Source organism: Phoca vitulina, unplaced genomic scaffold (assembly GCF_004348235.1).
Source record: "Phoca vitulina isolate PV1807 unplaced genomic scaffold, GSC_HSeal_1.0 scaffold12, whole genome shotgun sequence".
NCBI classification, from domain to species: Eukaryota; Metazoa; Chordata; class Mammalia; order Carnivora; family Phocidae; genus Phoca; species Phoca vitulina.
This window is the reverse complement of record NW_022589715.1, coordinates 33022512-33039069: the sequence shown is the minus strand read 5'-3', so window position 1 is coordinate 33039069 and position 16558 is coordinate 33022512. Positions and strand designations below refer to the sequence as shown.

Sequence of the window (16558 nt, the reverse complement as noted above, 5' to 3'; positions counted from 1 at the left end):
GGCTCCCCGCGGAGCAGGGAGCCCGATGTGGGACTCGATCCAGGAACCTGGGATCACGACCTGAGCCGAAGGCAGACGCTTAATGACTGAGCCACCCAAGCACCCAAGAAAACATTTTTTAAAAAAGATTTTATTTATTTATTTATTTGGCAGAGAGAGAGCAGGAGAGCTCAAGTAGTGGGAGCGGCAGAGGGAGAAGCAGGCCCCTGTCAAGCAGGGAGCCCGATGCGGGGCTCACTAATGACCTGAGCTGAAGGCAGTCGCTTAACCAACTGAGCCACCCAGGCGCCCTGGAAGAAAACAATTTTTTCATGCAAATACAAGGCTGACCAAAAGCCATGTGTCTTCAGCTGAGGCTTAGAGGAGCCTGCCTAACCTAGAAAAGGTTTACTGACCCTGGTAAAACCTGCAGTGCTCCTGGACCTGATTCAGGCATTTGGATTCATCTTCACTAAATCTGGGGGGTCTGGTTTGATCCGAACCACTGAGAAACTTGGGCTTTTCTGGAACCTAGAACTAAACGGTCCTTGTCACAAAGGGACTCCCTTCGCTTACCTCAAGTCAGGATTGTATGAAGGGAAAAATGTCTGCTGAGATCTTTTACATCAGAAAATTTTACTTGGGTCATCGAATAAAACCTCTTCAAGAAAACGAATGTAGGGGCACCTGACTGGCTCAGTCGGTAGAACATGCGACTCTTGATCTTGGGGTTGTGGGTGTAGAGTTTAGTTAAAAAATAAATAAAAAGTTAAAAAGTTAAAAGAAAGAAAACTAGTGTAAAAACTAGGTCCTCATAGAGAAGTTATACCAAACACCAAGAATACTCTAAAAGGAGGAAGCTGTCAACCAGTATATTGAGGCCATGGCCCTTGTTTAACAGGTTTTATCGTCTGATACTGACAACATTTAGAAACCCCAGGTGCCTTTGAGATGTAATGTGTTCAAAAAATGTAGTTCTCTTGGTCAGTGGTTACACCATATGTCAGTTCTAATGAGTTTATTCTAGGGCAGGAATAAGTTCTCTTCTGTTAAACATTTCCTCCTAAATCAGTTTGCAGACATTTTAGGAACTCTTCCAACACCCAAGCTGAAAATATTGGCTTCCTGTCTGATTAAAACCATCCCAGCAGTTAGCAAACAATGACCAGAAGGTCTTAAATGTAGCCCCTGTGGACCCTTGAGAAAACATCTTGAAACAGTATGGTAAATAGATTCAGAGAAGGCGTGTGGTTTGGCCAAAGAACTATTAAAACTTGCTTTCTGTTTCCAGGGCTACTGTCATGTGATCCAGGAGAATTTAGGTAATGTCTTCTACTATAAAATGGAGGAAAAGAGTATCCCAACATATAGTGGGATTCCAGATGTCATTGGAAGGAAGAACTGTAGCTACCACATTAGTATTGACTCACATATCCAGTGAAAGTCTGTGAAAGCCTAAAAGAACAATCCATGGGCTCACAGGGAGAGGAAATCATTGTGGTTTGAAGCTCTGTTGAGGTCATCCTATAAAATTCATAGCCACAAAAGTGGATATAGGCTTTTTATCATAACCCCCAAACCCTAGGTCATTAGAAAATCTGTTAATGGATACTGAGTTTTTCATAATAATAATAGTAGTAAAAGAAACTGGTTGCTGAAGGTGGTGCCACACTTAACACTAAACATTTTGGAACACAAGTGGTTGTAGACAGCGCGTGTTTGTGTGTGGTGTATTTAGTGGTGATTTTTTAAATACCTGATTACCAAAGGAATATATGTTTATTATAGTCTATTGTGAGAATACAGACCACAGTAAGGACAGTTAAATGACCTATCGGCCTAACCTACAGAGAAACAGAAAGAAGGCTGGAACTAGGTGAAGAGTTGCCTTTCCTTAAATAAATTTCTGGAAGTGGAACACATGGTTTTTAAGACTTTGATAAATATTACCAAATAGTTCTCCAGAAACGTTATATCGGTTTGTATAACCTCTAAGAAAGTATGAAAATAAATCACCCCCTTTCTTGCCTAATTGGATATTATGGTTTTTTTTGTTTTGTTTTGTTTTAATTCTGGGGGACTGACTTGTTTTTGTAAATCTTTGCAACGGACATTTAAACCAGGAATTCTCCCTGGGAATAGTGCAAGCGTGGAGAAAGGACCAGGGAAGGAGAAAACTGGCATAAGGGTCCCAGCAGATGCCACTAGATTTCCTACCTTGGTAATCCTAGGTTAAAATCACTTTATTTTGAGTTCAAGAAATGTGGGGTAAAATTAAAATAGGCTTTATCCTGAATTAGGCCTTGCAGAAATTGTCCCTACTTGAGCAATAAGCACTCTAACTTCAGTCTGTTTAGAAACAGTCCAGGCAAGCCAAAATTTGCTTTTATAATAGAGTCAGAAAGAAACTTCAGCATTCAGTAGTTTCATGTTGATAGGAGCAAAGGATTTGGCCTTAATCTCAGGCCTGGCTTTTCTTGGAAGCTCTGGTTTCTATTGGCTTCATCAGGGAAGGCTTAAATTTTACCGTTACAGCCTCCCCTTTCCTTTACTTAACCTCTCTTCCTGTAGTGTTATTTTTTTTTTTTAATCCTCTTTATTTCACTCATCCTGTCCACCCACCTCCCCTCTGGCAACCACCAATTTGTTCTCTATATTCAAGAGTCTGTCTTTTCCTTGTTCATTTGTTTTATTTTTTAAATTCCACATATGAGTGAAATCATGTGATATTTGTCTTTCTCTGACTTATTTCACTTAGCATTATACTCTCTAGATCCATCCATGTTGCTGCAAATGTCAAGATTTCATTCTCTTAAAAAAAAAAAAAAGATTTCATTCTCTTTTATGGCTGAATAATATTTTTGTGTGTGTGTGCGCATGCGCATGCATGTGTGTACCACATCTTCTTTATCCACTTGTATATGGATGGACACTTGAGTTTCTTCCACATCTTGGCTATTGTAAATAATGCTGCAGTAAACAAAGAGGTGCATTTATCTTTTTGAATTAATATTTTCTTTGGGTAAATATCCAGTAGTGGAATTACTAGATCATGTGGTAACCTGTTTTTAATTTTTTGAGGAACCTTCATACTGTTTTCCGTAGTGGCTGCACCAATTGGCGTTCTCACCGAAAGTATAGAAGGTTTCCCTTTTCTCCATATTCTTGCCAACATTTGTTATTTCTTGTCTTTTTGATTTTAGCCATTCTGACAAGTGTGAGGTAATATGTCATTGTTGTTTTGATTTGCATTTCCCTGATGATTAATTATGCTGAGTATCTTTTCATGGATCTATTGGTCATTTGTATGTCTTTTTTGGAAAAAATGTCTTTTCAGGTTTTCTGCCCATTTTAGATTATTTTGTGTTTTTTGTCTTCTTTAATGATGATTCAAAAAGAACTGTAGCACTTAAAAATTTCATTTGACTTAGTCTCTCCGAGATGCAAGAAGGCAGTGAAAAGCAAAGGATGACATTTAGTATCTGAATCTTTAATAGCTGACGCAGTGTCAAGCTAATAGTTACTGAAATTCTTTTTTTAGACCTGAGTGAAAATTTGGAAAACAGAATATGTATAGAAATTCAAGGAAATTAAATGTTAAACAGATGTTGGAATATAATGTTTTCTGAAGTACACAATAAATATCTAAACCAGTGAAGAGACAAGGATAAGAAGGAAGACTTCTAGAGTCAGCTCAAAAATGATTGGATATTTTTCTAAAAGAACAGGATGCTGGAAGGGATGGTCTTAGTAGGACAATTGCCCCTTATAACTTTAGCTGTCCCAACTTTCCAGCCAAAATTTTTTCAATATCTTAGATGGTGACTTAGCTAGTGGAAGGGGAAACCCAAACAGAACATAAGTAGTTTGCAAAGTATACAGTTTTTTACCTCAAAATTCGAGAAATAGCAATTTTTTTTATCTAAGTTCAGTCAGTTCTCAGTTCTCCCTTACCTGGGGATGGCCATGACTGTCACAGCATCATGACTGAATACAGCACTGAAGTAACTTTTGTTATAAGGGAACCTGCCTAGGCCTGCTTTCTGTCAGATAAATGGTACGTATATTATCAGAATAAAATACTAAACCTATATGTGAGCATATTGCAAAATATGAGTATATCATTTACTCACCAAGGACTATAATTAGGCTTTTTGTTTCTCTTTTACCTACCTACTCTTGGCTAGTTTTGTTTTGTTTTCTTTTCTTCTCTTTTCTTGTAGGCTCCATGCCCATTGTGGGGCTTGAACTCAAAACCCTGAGATCAAGAGTTGCATGCTCTACCGACTGAACCAGCCAGGTGCCCCTTGGCTAGATTTCTGTTTCAAATTCTGTTTATTCACAGGAGGAAGTGGGGAAATATGGATTGCACAAGTGCAGGAAGAGATTAAACTGTTAGTTTAAAAAGAAATTTAGGCTAGGGGCGCCTGGGTGGCTCAGTCGTTAAGTGTCTGCCTTTGGCTCAGGTTATGATCCCAAGGTCCTGGGTTTGAGCCCCGCATCGGACTCCCTGCTCAGCGGGAAGCCTGCTTCTTCTTCTCCCACTCTCCCTGCTTGTGTTCCCTCTCTCGCTGTGTCTCTCTCTGTCAAATAAATAAAATCTTAAAAAAAAATTTTTTTTAGGCTAAAAAATGAAAATAGTTAAAATCCTTAATACTGTTATTATATTTTTTTACATTAGAGAAATAAAAATAAATTGGGGAATTTTATGATTCATAAATAGTGGCTGTTTTTAGAATCATGGCTAAGATTTGGCACTGATCTCAAAATGACTGGGAAGCTTTTGGTAGAAGCCATTTTGCCATCTTTAAAAAGGGGCGGAAACATCTGGACAGATGGGTAGAGGACTTGCACAAGGCCATGGTCGGGAAGAGACCTCAGGGCAGTATCTTCCATTTCCATATTCTATCTGCCAAACCCTCCAAAAGAATATGTGCTTGAAAAAAAAACCTGTGTCCTTGCTCAATGTGACAGTTCCTACAGTGATGGCTTTTGTATGCAGATATGACCTACAGGATGTGAGGTCCTATGTCATTTGCAGCCTGCATCCATGTTAGACCTGTTTCTGTGCTGAGGCTGCTGAGGCTCTTTGTAGAGCCTAATGATGTTTCTGATGTTTCTGATGACCTTGGCCTCACTGTCCACTCAATGCCACTCATTCTTGGATGCAATGTGCAAGATTAGTCTGTTGCCACGTGGGGCTTCCTGGCTGTCCTCAGTACCCAGGTAGGCAGCAGATTGTCTTTATCCTCCCTGGACAACCATGACCCAAGCTTGCTAAATATACCATAACTCTTGGCCATTACTTCATTGTAACAATGTCTGTAGTGAATTTTGTAGCAGCTACTTCCTCATTAGTGTGGTTTTCTCAACATGATCTACCCATGGTACTGTGGAACAGAGATCAAAAAAATTTTTTTTAACATTTTAATTATAAAAATAATACATGCTCATTAGGGGGATCTGGGTGGCTCAGTCAGTTAAACACCCAACTCTTGATTTGGGCTCAGGGCCTGATCTCAGGGTCATGAGATCGAGCCCTGTATCAGGTTCTGCACTAGGTGTGGAGTCTGCTTTGGATTCTCTCTCTCCCTGTCCCTCTGTCCCTCCCTTGCTCTCTCTCTCTAAAAAAAAAAAAAAAAAAAATACTATGGATACATGCTCATTAAAAAATTACTCATAATTTTTTATTTTTTCATAGTTTAATTTTTAAATCAGAGCAAAACTGGAGCAAAACATGATTTTCCCTTGCTTTCTGCTTTAAAAAAGAAAACTCTGTCCTGGGGTGCCTGGCTGGCTCAGTCAGTAGATCATGCAACTCTTGGCCTCAGGGTTGTTAGTCTGAGCCCCACATTGGGTGAAGAGATTACTTAAAAATAAAAATCTTTAAAAAAAAATAAAAATAAAAAGTCTCTATCCCTAGAAGTAGTTGTTATAACAGTTTGGTGTGTTTCCTTCCAGATACTTTCTATGCACACAAAAATATATTACTAGTTATACTTTCAAAGCATCATTTTAGAAGGCATTGATCACAGCTGAAAGATACAACAAAAAAGAAAAACACGCTACAGGGAATAAGAGATTAGATGATACAGAAGAATGGATCAGTCATCTGGAAGACATGGTAATGGAAATCTCCCAAGCTGAACAGTAAAAAGAAACAAGGATTTTTAAAAATGAGGATAAGTTTAAGGGACTTCTGGAACAACATCAAGCATAATAACATTTGAATCATAGGGGTCTCAGAGGGAAAAGAGAGAGAAGCAGGCAGAAAACTTACTTGGAGAAATAATAGCTGAAAACTTTTCTGACCTGGGAACAGATATCCAGGTTCAAGAGGCAAAGAGAGTTCCAAACAAGATGAACCGAAAGAGATCCACGCCAAAATATATCATAATTAAAATTAAAAAGTAAAAGGAATAACAGAAAAGCAATTAGTTACACATAACGGATTGTCCATACGACTATAAGCTAATTTTTCAGCAGGAACTTTGTAGCTAGAAGGGAATGGCACAATATATTCAAAGTACTGAAAGTAAAAAACTTATAACCAAGAATACTCTAACTGGCAAGGTTATCATTCATATTGAAGGGGAGATACAGAGTTTCCCAGACGAGCAAAAGCTAAAAGAGTTTGTTACCACTAAACTGGCTTTACAAGACATACTAAAGGGACTTCTTTAAGCAGAAAAGAAAAGGCTGTAAATAGAAATAAGAAAATATATTTTTTAAAAAATATCACTGATAAAGGCAAACATATAGTAGAGGTAGTGGATCAACCATTTATAAAGCTAGTATGCAAGTTAAAAGACAAAAGTAGTGAAACCAACTATATCTACAATAATTAGTTAAGGGATACACAAAATGAAAAGTTGTAAAGTATGATGTCAAAAACATAAAATGGAGCTAAAATGTAATGCTTTTAGAATGCATTTGAACTTAGGTGACCACCAACTTAAAATAGACTGCTATATATAAGGTTGTTTTTTTGTGAACTTCATGATAACCACAAGCCTATAATAGATACACAAAAAATAAAGAAAAAAGAATCCAAACATAACATTAAAGATAAAATCATTAAATCACAAGGGAAGTGTGCAAGAGAAGATGAACAGAGAACTATAAAAACAACCAGAAAACAACAAAATGACAATAAATACATACCTATCAATAATTACTTTAAATGGAAGTGGACTAAATGCTTAAATTGAAAGACAAAGGGTGGCTGAATGGATAAAATACAAGACCCATCTGTATGCTTCCTACAAGAGACTAACTTCAGATCTAAAGACACACAAAGGGTGAAAATGAAGGGATAGAAAAAGATAATCCATGCAAATGGAAATAAAAGTTGCGGTAGCAATACTTTTATCAGACAAACAGACTTTAAAATAAAGCCTATAACAAGAGATAAAGAAGGGCATTACATAGTGATAAAGGGCTCAATCCATCAAGAAGATAAAACTCTTGTAAATATTTCTGCACCCAGTGAAGGATCACCTAAATATATAAAGCAAATATTAACAGACAAAAAGGGAGAAATTGATAGTAATACAGTAATAGTAGGGGTTTTAACTCTCCACATCTATCAGCAGATCAGACAGAATTGTGAAGGATAGGGAGTATGTCTTTGGATCTGGAGGTGGAAAGGAAACACATTTCCAGGAATGTGTGGGGTCACACCTCTTCATAGAAAGGGTCTTTTTTTTTTTCCTTGGTGGATGTTTACAAACCTGGATCATACCTGGCTCATCATCTGGAGCTCAGGTTCTTGGTGATGAGCTGTTATAAATCGAGAGCTGAGAAAAGGGAGATGAATGCAGTTATGTTCCCATGGAAGACAAACAAAGCTAAACATAGCCAGAGTAAGAGAACCTTGACTGCTAACAGACATGGGACTGTGCAAGTGAGCAAACCCCAAAGCTCACTCCGTCTTTGGGGAGTTGAGGCCAGAAACAGTTTCTGTAGCATCCCTAGCAGAGCTGTGGACTCATTCCGACTTGATTGGGAAGGGAGGTGAGGTCTGTTGTTCTTGTAAGAGTTGCTTATCTTCCTTCTGAAGAGAACCCCTGGGGCCTAGATTCTAGAAAAGGAAGGGAAATTGAGGAGAACGTTCTTAGGGAGGAAAAATTTTCCTCCACTATTGAAGATTCTTTTGGCTGGTCTAAGAATTAAATTGACATAAGATATTAACAGAAGAAAATAAAATTTAATTATGTATGTATTGGGGTTCCATAAGAATAGGAGGCCCACAGGTGACATCAGGCAATTGAGGCTTAATATTGCTATTCTGAATGAAGGAGAATAGGATACGGGTCTGGGACTTCAAAGGGAAGGAAGACAATTCACAGGAAGATGAAAAAGAGTAAATATGTTTGGTAAACAAATGTTTGCTAGGCCATACAGAAACAGTGGGAACAGGAATTTTAACAGACTTTACCAAGTTCCTCCCTGTCTGCCACCCCTAGTTTATATTATGCTGTGGTTATCTATGATGATAGCTCCCTTCCTGGAGGAGGTCCTCCATCTAAATTGTTCTAGGCAGTGAGAGGAAGGTCAAAGATTCTTCCTGAACCTTCTATTTCTTCAAAATAATCAGCCTAAAACCCACATTTTCCTTCCCTACAGTACGGCCTTTGAAACTTCTCCAAGAAGTTCACAGTTTACAAGTTAAGTTGGCAGATTGTTTCATCTTACTGAGTTGGTCCTTTAGTCCTGAGAATAGGTCAGTTCAGTTAAACTCATTTCAGCAGGCTGTGATGCAGGTGCACTTTCAAAGTAGGCTTGTGGTTCAAATACTCAGGTATTAAACGAGGCATTTCTAAGGAAATAAAAATAGTGGGTAACAAGTGGAGCAAATTATAAACCAGTTTCTGAGTTGTGATAGCAGCCAATTTAGGAGACTTTTAAATGTCCAACTCAAGGTATCTTTGGGTGGAGTGAAGGCAGGCAGTGGCAATCTGCTAGATTTTCCTCGGTTGCAAATGAATGCCCCCGATGATCATTCTGAGTGGCTACACAACAATTGGCACAAGCATTATCCATACATGAGCTGTTGTAGTGATTTCTCAAAGTTTATAAAGGCATTCATATTCAGTTTATAGGGCTTCAGGGGAAAGGACACTTTTAGTTTTCAATGATTCCAAGTCAGAAGGGCAGAAGGGCAGGTATTTTGGAGGGCTGTAGCCAGACATTAGAAGAAACAAGAGTTCAGGATTTAGTCCAGTTTACAATGAGAATCTAATATCCACAAGGTGTGCCATTGAAACAGTTTTTTTCTCTCAACAGTCACCCTCATTTCTACCAAAGATAGCCTAATTAAGACTAATTTGTTTGCAAACTAAGCCTTGTTTCAATAAACTTGGCTTGATTATTTCTGCAAGTGCAACAGGAAGAGCAATTGATCATGTAGCTTCTTTTAAATCTACTTTGCTGGGACCTTTCAGAAGGAATCTCCAAATTGTACTTTTAGCTGCCAAATACTTGTCATTAGACTGCCTGCAATACCTATAGCTTTGGGTTACTTTATCTCTTCTCCAGGTCCCCAAAATATCCTGAGGTTCCTGTACCTGCCAGGAAGTGACCTTTTTCACTCACCTGGTAAGGCTGCTGGGAACACTGTAAGCAAGGCATCTGGCTGATACTTCCAAAGGGCTTTATTGGTTCCATTAAGTCAACCTTAGTTTCTTAAAGCTGTCCAATCGTATATGAATCTATGTACATCTCTCAAATATGACATTACAGTCAAAGCCTTGGTAATATAATCAATGTTTCCAGTTGTGTCATTACAAGAACAGATTCTTATTGAACTTATGCAAAAACATGTTGCCATAAGAGTAAGAATATTCATTAAGAGCTTTTGAATTCTAGAGGGATACAGTAGGGAGAAAAAGATACATGTTTCAGTTCTGCTTGCACAGGTACAATTTACCAAGTTGCTGTAAGGCATAGTTAAAGAGGAAATGTTTCCTTTTATCTGGAAAATTAAAAATTACAGAACAGCACTATTATAAACAGAATTTGATAAAAATTATATTCATTTTCCTCAGTTTATTCAGTCCCATATAATTCATTTTTGTTCTTGAACAAGTTCCTGTTTCTCTATTCTAGAAATTTTTATCAAGTTCAGATTTATGATCTTAAAGTTATCAGAAATCCAATACAAGCATTTTTGCAGGAACACTTCTGTAAAAGCATTAGAGCAAAAGAATAACTGTCTGTAAATGACAAAAAACTTTAAAATGGCCTGGTTAAAGCTCTGATTAGGGTTCATTACAATGCGATTGACAAGGAAATTTGGTTATTTCTGTGACATACAACATTTTAAGGTAATAACTAAAATTATGACTTATGACATGCCAGGACTTATCAGAATTTTTAGGAATTTTATACAATTTCTAGAACACTTACATTAATATTTACCCATACAATATAATTTAAAAAGATTATTCATTTATTTGACAATGTTTTTCATGTAATTTAACATATTAAATAAGCCTAGTTCGTTTAACATCTTTTATAAGGAGAGAGAAAAATCTTGTGATTTTTCAAGAACGCTCTGAAAAATTCCAAAGTTATTTTGAGGTTAAAACAGCTTCATTTAAGGTTTAAATTTTAGATAGTTTGTCAAAATGTCAAAAGGGTTTTTTTTTTAATGTTATGTTAATCACTGTACATTACATCATTAGTTTTTGATGTAGTGTTCCATGATTCATTGTTTGCGTATAACACCCAGTGCTCCATTCAGTACGTGCCCTCTTTAATACCCATCACCAGGCTAACCCATCCCCAGGATAACCCATCCCCCCATCCCCCTCCCCTCTAGAACCCTCAGTTTGTTTCTCAGAGTCCATAGTCTCTCATGGTTCGTCTCCCCCTCCAATGTCCCCCCCTTCATTTTGCCCTTGCTGCTATCTTCTTTTTTTTTTTTAACATATAATGTATTATTTGTTTCAGAGGTACAGGTCTGTGATTCAACAGTCTTACACAATTCACAGCGCTCACCATAGCACATACCCTCCCCAGTGTCTATCACCCAGCCACCCCATCCCTCCCACCCCCCACCACTCCAGCAACCCTCAGTTTGTTTCCTGAGATTAAGAATTCCTCATATCAATGAGATCATATGATGCACGTCTTTCTCTGATTGACTTATTTCGCTCAGCATAATACCCTCCAGTTCCATCCACGTTATTGCAAATGGCAAGATTTCATTCCTTTTGATGGCTGCGTAATATTCCTGTGTGTGTGTGTGTGTGTGTGTGTGTGTGTGTGTGTGTGTGTGTGTGTACCACATCTTCTTTATCCATTCATCTGTCAATGGACATCTTGGCTCTTTCCATAGTTTGGCTATTGTGGACATTGCTGCTATAAACATTGGGGTGCAAATACCCCTTTGGATCCCTACATTTGTATCTTTGGGGTAAATACCCAGGAGTGCAATTGCTGGGTCGTATGGTAGCTCTATTTTCAACTTTTTGAGGAACCTCCATACTGTTTTCCAGAGTGGCTGCACCAGCTTGAATTTCCACCAACAGTGTAGGAGGGTTCCCCTTTCTCTGCATCCCTGCCAACATCTGTCGTTTCCTGACTTGTTAATTTTAGCCATTCTGACTGGTGTGAGGTGGTATCTCATTGAGGTTTTGATTTGGATTTCCCTGATGCCGAGCGATGTTGAGCACTTTTTCATGTGTCTGTTGGCCATTTGGATGTCTTCTTTGGAAAAAGGTCTGTTCATGTCTTCTGCCCATTTCTTGATTGGATCATTTGTTCTTTGGGTGTTGAGTTTGATAAGTTCTTTTTTTTTTTTTTTAAGTTTGATAAGTTCTTTATAGATTTTGGATATTAGCCCTTTATCTGATATGTCATTTGCAAATATCTTCTCCCATTCTGTCGGTTGTCTTTTGGTTTTGTTGACTGTTTCTTTTGCTGTGCAAAAGCTTTTTATCCTGATGAAGTCCCAGTAGTTCATTTTTGCCTTTGCTTCCCTTGCCTTTAGCGATGTTTCTAGGAAGAAGTTGCTGCGGCTGAGGCCGAAGAGGTTGCTGCCTGTGTTCTCCTTTAGGACGTTGATGGACTCCTGTCTCACACTGAGGTCTTTCAACCATTTTGAGTCTATTTTTGTGTGTGGTGTAAGGAAATGGTCCAGTTTCATTCTTCTGCATGTGGCTGTCCAATTTTCCCAACACCATTTGTTGAAGAGATTGTCTTTTTTCCACTGGACATTCTTTCCTGCTTTGTTGAAGATTAGTTGACCATAGAATTAAGGGTCCATTTCTGGGCTCTCTATTCTGTTCCATTGATCTATGTGTCTGTTTTTGTGCCAGCACCGTACTGTCTTGATGATTACAGCTTTGTAGTAGAGCTTGAAGTCCGGAATTGTGATGCCACCAGCTTTGCTTTTCTTTTTCAACATTCCTCTGGCTATTCAGGCAGGGTCTTTTCTGGTTCCATACAAATTTTAGGATTATTTGTTCCATTTCTTTGAAAAAAGTGGATGGTATTTTGATAGGGATTTCATTAAATGTGTAGATTGCTCTAGGTAGCATTGACATCTTCACAATATTTGTTCTTCCAATCCATGAGCATGGAACGCTTTTCCATTTCTTTGTGTCTTCCTCAATTTCTTTCATGAGTATTTTATAGTTTTCTGAGTACAGATTCTTTGCCTCTTTGGTTAGATTTATTCCTAGGTATCTTATGGTTTTGAGTGCAATTGTAAATGGGATCAACTCCTTAATTTCTCTTTCTTCTGTCTTGTTGTTGGTGTATAGGAATGCCACTGATTTCTGTGCATTGATTTTATATCCTGCCACTTTACTGAATTCCTGTATGAGTTCTAGCAGTTTTGGGGTGGAGTCTTTTGGGTTTTCCACATAAAGTATCATATCATCCGCAAAGAGTGAGAGTTTGACTTCTTCCTTGCCGATTCGGATGCCTTTTATTTCTTTTTGTTGTCTGAATGCTGTGGCTAGGACTTCTAATACTATGTTGAATAGCAGTGGTGATAGTGGACATCCCTGCCATGTTCCTGACCTTAGGGGGAAAGCTCTGTTTTTCCCCATTGAGAATGATATTTGCTGTGGGTTTTTCATAGATGGCTTTTATGATATTGAGGTATGTACCCTCTATCCCTATACTCTGAAGAGTTTTGATCCAGAAAGGATGCTGTACTTTGTCAAATGCTTTTTCTGCATCTATTGAGAGGATCATATGGTTCTTGTTCTTTCTTTTATTAATGTATTGTATCACATTGATTGATTTGCAGATGTTGAATCAACCTTGCAGCTCAGGGATAAATCCCACTTGGTTGTGGTGAATAATCCTTTTAATGGACTGTTGGATCCTATTGGCTAGTATTTTGGTGAGAGTTTTTGCATCCATGTTCATCAAGGATATTGGTCTGTAATTCTCCTTTTTGATGGGGTCTTTGTCTGGTTTGGGGATCAAGGTAATGCTGGCCTCATAGAACGAGTTTGGAAGTTTTCCTTCCATTTCTATTTTTTGGAACAGTTTCAGAAGACTAGGTATTAATTCTTCTTTAAGTGTTTGGTAGAATTCCCCTGGGAAGCCATTTGGCCTTGGGCTTTTGTTTGTTGGGAGATTTTTGATGACTGCTTCAATTTCCTTAGTGGTTATGGGTCTGTTCAGGTTTTCTATTTCTTCCTGGTTCAGTTTTGGTAGTTGATACATCTCTAGGAATGCATCCATTTCTTCCAGGTTATCTAATTTGCTGGCATAGAGTTGCTCATAATATGTTCTTATAATTGTTTGTATTTCTTTGGTGTTGGTTGTGATTTCTCCTCTTTCATTCATGATTTTGTTGATTTGGGTCATTTCTCTTTTCTTTTTGATAAGTCTGGCCAGGGGTTTATCAGTCTTGTTAATTCTTTCAAAGAACCAGCTCCTAGTTTTGTTGATCTGTTCTACTGTTCTTTTGGTTTCTATTTCATTGATTTCTCCTCTGATCTTTACTATTTCTCTTCTCCTGCTGGGTTTAGGCTTTATTTGCTGTTCTTTCTCCAGCTCCTTTAGGTGTAGGGTTAGGTTGTGTACTTGAGACCTTTCTTGTTTCTTGAGAAAGGCTTGTATTGCTATATACTTTCCTCTCAGGACTGCCTTTGCTGTATCCCAAAGATTTTGAATAGTTGTGTTTTCATTTTCATTGGTTTCCATGAATTTTTTTAATTCTTCTTTAATTTCCTGGTTGACCCATTCATTCTTCAGTAGGATGCTCTTTAGCCTCCATGTATTTGAGTTCTTTCCGACTTTCCTCTTGTGATGGAGTTCTAGTTTCAAAGCATTGTGGTCTAAAAATATGCAGGGAATGATCCCAGTCTTTTGGTACCGGTTGAGACCTGATTTATGACCTAGAATGTGATCTATTCTGGAGAATGTTCCATGGGCACTAGAGAAGAATGTGTATTCCGTTGCTTTGGGATGGAATGTTCTGAATATGTCTGTGAAGTCCATTTGGTCCAGTGTGTCATTTAAAGTCTTTATTTCCTTGTTGATCTTTTGCTTAGACGATCTGTCCATTTCAGTGAGGGGCGTGTTAAAGTCCCCCACTATTATTGTATTGTTGCCGATGTGTTTCTTTGCTTTTGTTATTAATTGCCTTATATAATTGGCTGCTCCCATGTTAGGGGCATAGATATTTACAATTGTTAGATCTTCTTGTTGGATAGACCCTTTAAGTAGGATATAGTGTCCTTCCTCATCTCTTATTACAGTCTTTGGTTTAAAATCTAATTTGTCTGATATAAGGATTGCCACCCCAGCTTTCTTTTGGTGTCCATTAGCATGGTAAATGGTTTTCCACCCCCTCACTTTCAATCTGGGGGTGTCTTTGGTTCTAAAATGAGTCTCTTGCAGACAGCATATCGATGGGTCCTGTTTTTTAATCCAATCTGATAGCCTGTGTCTTTTGATTGGGGCATTTAGCCCATTTACATTCAGGGTAACTATTGAAAGATAGGAATTCAGTGCCATTGTATTGCCTGTAAAGTGACTGTTACTGTATATTGTTTGTGTTCCTTTCTGGTCTATGTTGCTTTTAGGCTCTCTCTTTGCTTAGAGGACCCCTTTCAATATTTCTTGTAGGGCTGGTTTCGTGTTTGCAAATTCCTTTAGTTTTTGTTTGTCCTGGAAGCTTTTTATCTCTCCTTCAATTTTCAATGACAGCCTAGCTGGATATAGTATTCTTGGCTGCATATTTTTCTCATTTAGTGCTCTGAATATGTCCTGCCAGTCCTTTCTGGCCTGCCAGATCTCTGTGGATAAGTCTGTTGCCAATCTAATGTTTCTACCATTGTAGGTTACATATCTGTTCTCCCGAGCTGCTTTCAGGATTTTCTCTTTGTCTCTGAGACTCATAAGTTTTACTATTAGATGTCGGGGTGTTGACCTATTTTTATTGATTTTGAGAGGGGTTCTCTGTGCTTCCTGGATTTTGATGCCTGTTTCCTTCCCCAAATTAGGGAAGTTCTCTGCTATAATTTGCTCCATTATACCTTCTGCCCCTCTCTCTCTTTCTTCTTCTTCTGGGATCCCAATTATTCTAATGTTGTTTCGTCTTATGGTATCGTTTATCTCTCGAATTCTGCCCTCGTGATCCAGTAGTTGTTTATCTCTCTTTTTCTCAGCTTCTTTATTTTCCATCATTTGGTCTTCTATCTCACTGATTCTTTCTTCTGCCTCATTTATCCTAGCAGTTAGCGCCCCCATATTTGATTGCACCTCATTGATAGCCTTTTTGATTTCTACTTGGTTAGATTTTAGTTCTTTTACTTCTCCAGAAAGGGTTTCTCTAATAACTTCCATGTTTTTTTCAAGCCCAGCTAGTATCTTTTTTTTTTTTTTTTAAGTTTTTTATTTATTTGACAGAGAGAGACACAGCGATAGAGGGAACACAAGCAGGGGGAGTAGGAGAGGGAGAAGCAGGCTTCCCGCTGAGCAGGGAGCCCGATGCGGGGCTCGATCCCAGGATCCTGAGATCATGACCTGAGCCGAAGGCAGACGCTTAACGACTGAGCCACCCAGGCGCCCCTAAGCCCAGCTAGTATCTTTAAAGTGATGATTCTGAACTCTAGATCTGACATCGTACTAATGTCCGTATTGAGTAGGTCCCTGGCAGTCGGTACTACCTCTTGTTCTTTTTGTTGAGGTGATTTTTTCCGTCTTGTCATTTTGTGCAGAGGAGAATAGATTAATGAGAGAACAAAATGCTAGCAGGGTAACAACGTCCCCCAGAAAATATACTCTAAACAAAGCAGAAAAGACCTGAAGCAGTGGGAAAAGAAAGGGAAAGAGAGAAAAAAGAAAAAGAAAGAAAAAAAGAAAAAAGAAAAAGATAAAGATAAAGATAAAAACAAACAAAAACAGAACAAAACAAAACAAAACAAAAACAGAATGTGATCAAATATGATCAGGCTGGTTTATAGATCAGTGCCACACACTAGATTTTGGGTGTATTTTGGTCTGTTAAAAGAAAGTGCCTCCCAAAATTTTAAAGAAAGAAAAACTTATATATGTACAAAAATAAGGGTTGATATGATGAAGGGATGGAATATGACTGTAA

At 38.2% G+C, this 16558-nt stretch overlaps 1 protein-coding gene across 1 annotated transcript in view; it reads left to right on the top strand.

Moving 5' to 3' along the window:
- The window catches only part of B3GNT2 (UDP-GlcNAc:betaGal beta-1,3-N-acetylglucosaminyltransferase 2), a 185448-nt gene that overhangs the window by 91009 nt on the left and 77881 nt on the right, over nt 1–16558 (top strand). The gene's annotated exons all lie outside the window — the stretch shown is intronic.